The sequence below is a fragment of the Colias philodice genome, chromosome 2, assembly GCF_061535455.1.
Source record: "Colias philodice isolate Cphi_HAF_F1 chromosome 2, ilColPhil1 Martin Lab GWU primary, whole genome shotgun sequence".
Taxonomy (NCBI): domain Eukaryota; kingdom Metazoa; phylum Arthropoda; class Insecta; order Lepidoptera; family Pieridae; genus Colias; species Colias philodice.
Window position 1 is genome coordinate 13,193,354 of NC_143087.1, and position 6,887 is coordinate 13,200,240.

Genomic DNA, 6,887 nt, shown 5'->3' on the forward strand with positions numbered 1-6,887 from the left:
GCTTGATTGAACTATCGCGATCGAAAAATAGATAAATGTGGCAAATTAGCCACATTTCGACGTGCCCCTTCCGGAGCATTAATAACCTATTTTTGTTTATAATACTATTGCTCGATACTATAATTTTAATCTGCAAACGCTCTCGTGCTTTCCGAGCTTTTTACTCGGAAATCCTTTATATTCAGGGCTATAATCTATGCGCATACCAATTTCAAATCTGCTGCTGGTTTTTGCTTGATAGATTAACAAAGCAAATCCCAACGTAGCCAAAGAAATTTTAAATATTATTGTGATGAATGTTTCAAATAAACTTTAAGCTATTTTCAAAGCACGACTTGACAAATCGTCTAGTAAAAACCGATTCAAATCGTCAGAACAAGAATACAGAACAGAACACAACCAAGCACGACACAAAACAAAAGCGATTAATTACAATTTGGAACGGATTAAACTCGAATCGAGCGAGGACACGGGACAATCAATGTCTCCGAAAAGCGCGCGGGCCATAAATCAGGCAAATGAATATAGTGGAATTATGCAAAGTCGTCATGGGGAAGATCGCGTGCCCGTAACAACTAATTGCCGCGTACCGTAGACTACAGTACCACGATGGCTCTTGCCCGGGAACCATGCTTTTCCCTTGCTCTTTTTAAGCAACTGTGACCTGTACAGCTGTGCTCTGACGTAACACTTCAGTGCCTCTTAATGGAAATTCGGGAAAATACCGAAGCTGAACATTGTGGCAATTCTATTTCTAACTCCTGCTTGCGAGATCTTCCAATAGAAACGATAGCTAGTCAGAAACATCGGCTTACTGTATCTTCCTAACAGTGAAAGGCGTATCGAAATAGGTCCAGTAGTTCAAGCGTTTACATCTAAAGCACAAATAGAGTTTCATACTATGGATTAAAGATTAGTAGACCAAAACGAAATTTAACATTTCAACGGATTATTTGGCGAAGATGGAAGGACAACTTTCAATCTAGAGTTTGATATTCAGTTCGTTTTAAACTCATGCTTTTTTAAATCTTCTTTGATATATTCTACATTTGACCTTTAAAATCTCAGAACATACTTCCCTCTCAGTGTCGAGTCCACCTGAAATTTACCAAATTTACTAGCGCCGAAACTGGAAATTTTTCTCCAAAACTAATAGTGTGTTTAAATAAATCAACGGTACTGAAATAAGTGAAGCGTAAAGTGTTATAGTGTAAAGTGGAAAAACCAAATAATTGGATAATTGGGAGGTCACAACATGCGGTTATCACGTTAGTATCATAATTGTTAATTAGAGTTCATATAATATGGTTTGTTAATTAATTTCGTTATTTGCATGTTAAATTATGTAAATTTTTGAACTTTTAATAAGCTGTTATTTCTTTTAGCCTGACTGTTACTTATCATCACAATCTGTCTGATATATTCCCAGAAATTCCTGAACTTATTTGTTGTTTAATTTATAGTAGTAACTCGTCCAGTTTATGACTTTTTCACTTATAATATGAGTAGTAATATACATATTTAAAGGTGCACTATTTTAAATAGGCAGCTATAACCTTTAAAATACAATAAACCGTGTACATAAAGAGTTAAAAAGTTTAACATTAAACCCTCTCTTGAGAATCAACTGGACTCATCACCACTAATACTCACCTTAATTATTTATACGCTTCCCTTAATATGGAAATTTTCACTTTCACCCCGTTTTACTACCCTTGTCATTTAATAATGAGACAACATCATTAAATATGATGTGATATTTCAGGAACAATGTGATTTTAATCCACGTTGCTTATAACATACACTTATTTTCAACTAGGTATTAGTTTTGATTTATAATTTTAAGGAAATAGCGTTTTCCGATGTTTAGGTATTATTTTTATTTAAAACGATTTTTTTTATTTTGTAACATAAATAGTTGTAAGTGCCACATAAGCTTTCATTTAGCAACAATGGAACTTTTCATTTTAAGCTAAATGGTATTTTCACTGGTATTTATTACTCTTTTCCTCATACACCCATCCCTCTCTAACACAATCAACCCCGGGGGAAAAACTAGTAACAGCGTGAAATCAAAAGCAAACAACATCCGCAAATAGCTGTTTCGTGACATTAATCATCAAACAGCACTGTTTGTTTTTACGAAATATAACATGGTCGTTAGTTTTGCTTTTACAACAGCCTTAGGAGATATCTAATATACAGAAAATTAAAACAAACATATACAACTACAGCATTGTATGGAAAATAATATTGAAACTTAACGTTGATAATAAGGAATTTACACTAAATTCGATTTGACGCGCTTTGTAGTATCCTGCAATAAATAATTTTTCTCTTCTAATTTGTTACTTTTTTGAGCACGAATTGTTTTTAGTTGAATAAAAATTGTTGGACTTTGCAGAACTAAGACATTTGTATTCATAGTGTCCTTATATTCATGATAATCATAGTAGTATGTATTGATATATAGGAGCTATATGTAAGTTGTATTCATAATATCTACATTTTGCCATAGCAGATAAAAACATATTTTTATCTAGGAATATAAATGAGATGTCCAATTCTAATTGCTTAATAATTTAAGATTACCTGTTTATTGTCTGAGAATATTCTTCCATGGATACATACCAAAAAACTATCAATATTCCTTGTCATTGGTAGCTACTAGTTCATTAGTAATTCTGTCCAAGTTATGCCATAAACGGCAATTTATTATGATCATAGAAGGAAGCACGCCCGGCGACGTTCAGTCATGCGAATCCGCCATTTATGAAAAAACCTGATATTTTCCGATTAGCTACGAATGTCTAAATCACGCAAATTCCGAAATTCATGTAGATGGTAAAGTTTTATTGAAGGAAATTGATTGAGAACATGTTTTGTTACGAAAATAATTCAGAGTTTTGTTGTTTGTTTTTGGTAACAAAAATATCGTAACGTAACAACGAACGAACAACAATTAATTCCTTTCTATTTAAAAAAATATGTTTCATAAACCAAACATTAGTAACTATTTCTGATCAAAGTATTTTTTACAAATTCGATAGGCTGCTCTAGACTCTATATAAAGGACTTATATATGGTAGAGCACCTTAAAAGCGACTGTCCCTATTAGTCCGTTTTCTTATGGGCATGCTTGTATGGAAAGGTATACATTTTTGAGTAAAGCAATGAAATTTGGCTCGAATGTTGTACTCGTCCACCTAAGCCCAAATCGCCTGGTAGCCAGTGTCTACTCCCCGGCAGAAGGGAGGGAGGGGGGGTTATAGAACAGAGCGCCCGGCGCTCGGAAAAAAAATTCTGGCGGATTCATTTGGCCCTTTAAGTCGAGTTTGGTGTCGTTATCAGGTAACTAGATGATCCCCGATTCATTCCCCATAACAGTTTTTTAGGGTTCCGTAGCAAAATATGTCACAATCTTAAAAATAATAAACTTTTGGCAGTGGCAAAATCCAAACAAACCAGTATATTTTTATATTTTTGTATGAAACTTGGTTTATAAAAAAATACTGTCTGAAAGGCCATTTTATGCAGATTATAAAAACATTAACATGTAACATATATCTTACCATTTCCAATGTGAAATAAATTATAGAAAGTACAGGAACGTTCGTCAGCGCAGCGTAGGGGACGGCTAATAGACCCGAAAAATAAGCAATAACATAAAACAAAAACCAGTCAAGTGCGAGTCTGACTCGCCCATCGAGTGTTTCATACTTATTTGTCCTATACCATGTTATCTTGTCTGGTAGGACCTGGTTAACTGATACACACACACTTTCGTCTTTATAATATTAGTGTGATTTTTAATCATCTTTAAATTATAAATGAAGTCAGTTAACATTGTTAAAAATAAAGATATATAACAATAGAACGTTTTTGTATTAATAATAATGACAACCACCTCCACAATTACATAATTCGGTACATTTGAGCTGGCGTATAAAACACTTCAATCTGGAATTGCAAGATTTCACGCACCGACATCTTATCAATTCAAAGCTTCTCTTTTCTTTTTATTTCAGGTGGGCAAGGAATATTTAGATTTTTTTAGGTCCCTAAATATATACAGCCTGTAAAACTGCCCTTAAGGTGTGTTGTTTAAGTGCAGCTTCTCAGCTTCTGTGGGAGGCAAATTTTCGATTTGCCTGTCCGTTTTTGTTAAAAATTTGTTTGCGACCCTCATTTACTGTCACAGCGGGGTACAATGTGAAAAACAAACATGTACTTATAATAATTATAAAAGAATATAAGTTCTGGATAAGAGTATCCTTAAAATATCGTGACCGTCCTTACCTTTCATGCATTGTAATCACAAACTTTTCAATTTCACTGTCTGCATATTTGCCACTGTAAAGTGCTTCAAATCCTCGTGTGACATTCGGATATGCCTTCCATACCTCAAATGCATGTGTACCTATAGTTCTTTTAGACCTTCTAGCTTTGGAACACACAATATAGTAGTAGTAGCCAAAATAATGTTAAGAACAGTCGTCAGATATGGCTAGTACAGAATATCATGTATTCCAAGCTAGAAGGTCTAAAAGAACTATAGGTACGCATGCATTTGAGGTATGGAAGGCATATCCGAATGTCACACGAGGATTTGAAGCACTTTACAATGGCAAATATGCAGACGGTGAAATTGAAAAGTTTGTGATTACAATGCATGATAGGTAAGGACGGTCACGATATTTTAAGGATACCCTTAGCCAGAACTTATATTTTTTTATAATTATTATAAGTACATGTTTGTTTTTCACATTGTACCCCGCTGTGACAGTAAATGAGGGCCGCAAACAAATTTTTAACAAAAACGGACAGGCAAATCGAAAATTTGCCTCCCACAGAAGCTGAGAAGCTGCACTTAAACAACACACCTTAAGGGCAGTTTTACAGGCTGTATATATTTAGGGACCTAAAAAAATCTAAATATTCCTTGCCCATCTGAAATAAAAAGAAAAGAGAAGCTTTGAATTGATAAGATGTCGGTGCGTGAAATCTTGCAATTCCAGATTGAAGTGTTTTATACGCCAGCTCAAATGTACCGAATTATGTAATTGTGGAGGTGGTTGTCATTATTATTAATACAAAAACGTTCTATTGTTATATATCTTTATTTTTAACAATGTTAACTGACTTCATTTATAATTTAAAGATGATTAAAAATCACACTAATATTATAAAGACGAAAGTGTGTGTGTATCAGTTAACCAGGTCCTACCAGACAAGATAACATGGTATAGGACAAATAAGTATGAAACACTCGATGGGCGAGTCAGACTCGCACTTGACTGGTTTTTGTTTTATGTTATTGCTTATTTTTCGGGTCTATTAGCCGTCCCCTACGCTGCGCTGACGAACGTTCCTGTACTTTCTATAATTTATTTCACATTGGAAATGGTAAGATATATGTTACATGTTAATGTTTTTATAATCTGCATAAAATGGCCTTTCAGACAGTATTTTTTTATAAACCAAGTTTCATACAAAAATATAAAAATATACTGGTTTGTTTGGATTTTGCCACTGCCAAAAGTTTATTATTTTTAAGATTGTGACATATTTTGCTACGGAACCCTAAAAAACTGTTATGGGGAATGAATCGGGGATCATCTAGTTACCTGATAACGACACCAAACTCGACTTAAAGGGCCAAATGAATCCGCCAGAATTTTTTTTCCGAGCGCCGGGCGCTCTGTTCTATAACCCCCCCTCCCTCCCTTCTGCCGGGGAGTAGACACTGGCTACCAGGCGATTTGGGCTTAGGTGGACGAGTACAACATTCGCACCAAATGGCATTGCTTTACTCAAAAATGTATACCTTTTCCCATAAGAAAACGGACTATATGGCCCTATGGGCTATGTATGCTAAATCTTTAAAACTGCGCAACAAATTTTTAGGCGGTTATTTTTTAATAGATAGAGTGATTCTCGACGAAGGTTTTAGTATGTAATTTATTAGGTTTTAGACAAAGCGAGCGAAGCCGCGGCCGGAAAGCTAGTGCAGTACTATTATATACTGAAAATTTGCAAAAGCCACAACAACGCCATCTCTCCAATAAACACTGAATATTGAGCAAAAGATTTCACGTGGTTTCACAGCCCTCTGTCGGTTTTCAGGTGAACTTCTTACAGCAGAAATACACAGATACACAAATTATAAACTTGTACAACTATAGATGTCGGCTGTTTTAAATAAAGACTGAAATGTATTTAAGGAAAGAATTAATATTTTCTTAAATTTCGGCTTTTAACAGTTTTAACAAATAGTACGTTCTCACTTCTGCGGTAACCATTTTCGTGAAATTTTCGAGCACAAAAACCAAATTTGGAGACTAGCATTTATTGATTTATAACTAACTTTGTCCGCGTTAAAAGCTTTATCAAAAGTCTGCTAAAGCATGTGTTGCTTGAAAATCATGTTTCATGCACATGGAATATGTAATATCTACATAATGGGATAATAGATCCTAAGAATATGACATAAGGATAAATCCCATTAATTTCGTACTCGTCTAGATTAATATCACCTTATCTACTATTTTCTTTTAAATAAAAGTCAACATTCCCTTAATGATCCTAACAAACTTTTAACCCTTTTTTTTTCATTCTTACGTCCTAGGTAATTAGTTAAATTTATCTCATTACACAGGTATCTCTAAAACTTTGATAAATTCATTGCGAGCCTTAACTCTTTCCTGATTTTCTTTAGTAATTATTATGTTCAACTATCGTTTACCTTCAATCCTTACCTTAACTTCTACCTTTGAAACACACATAATAATTTTATTGGTCTACGTTTTGACTATAGTTTTACTTATACGAAAACTATATTATACGCTATCGTATATGTTCCATGCTACCTCACGGCACTCATCGGT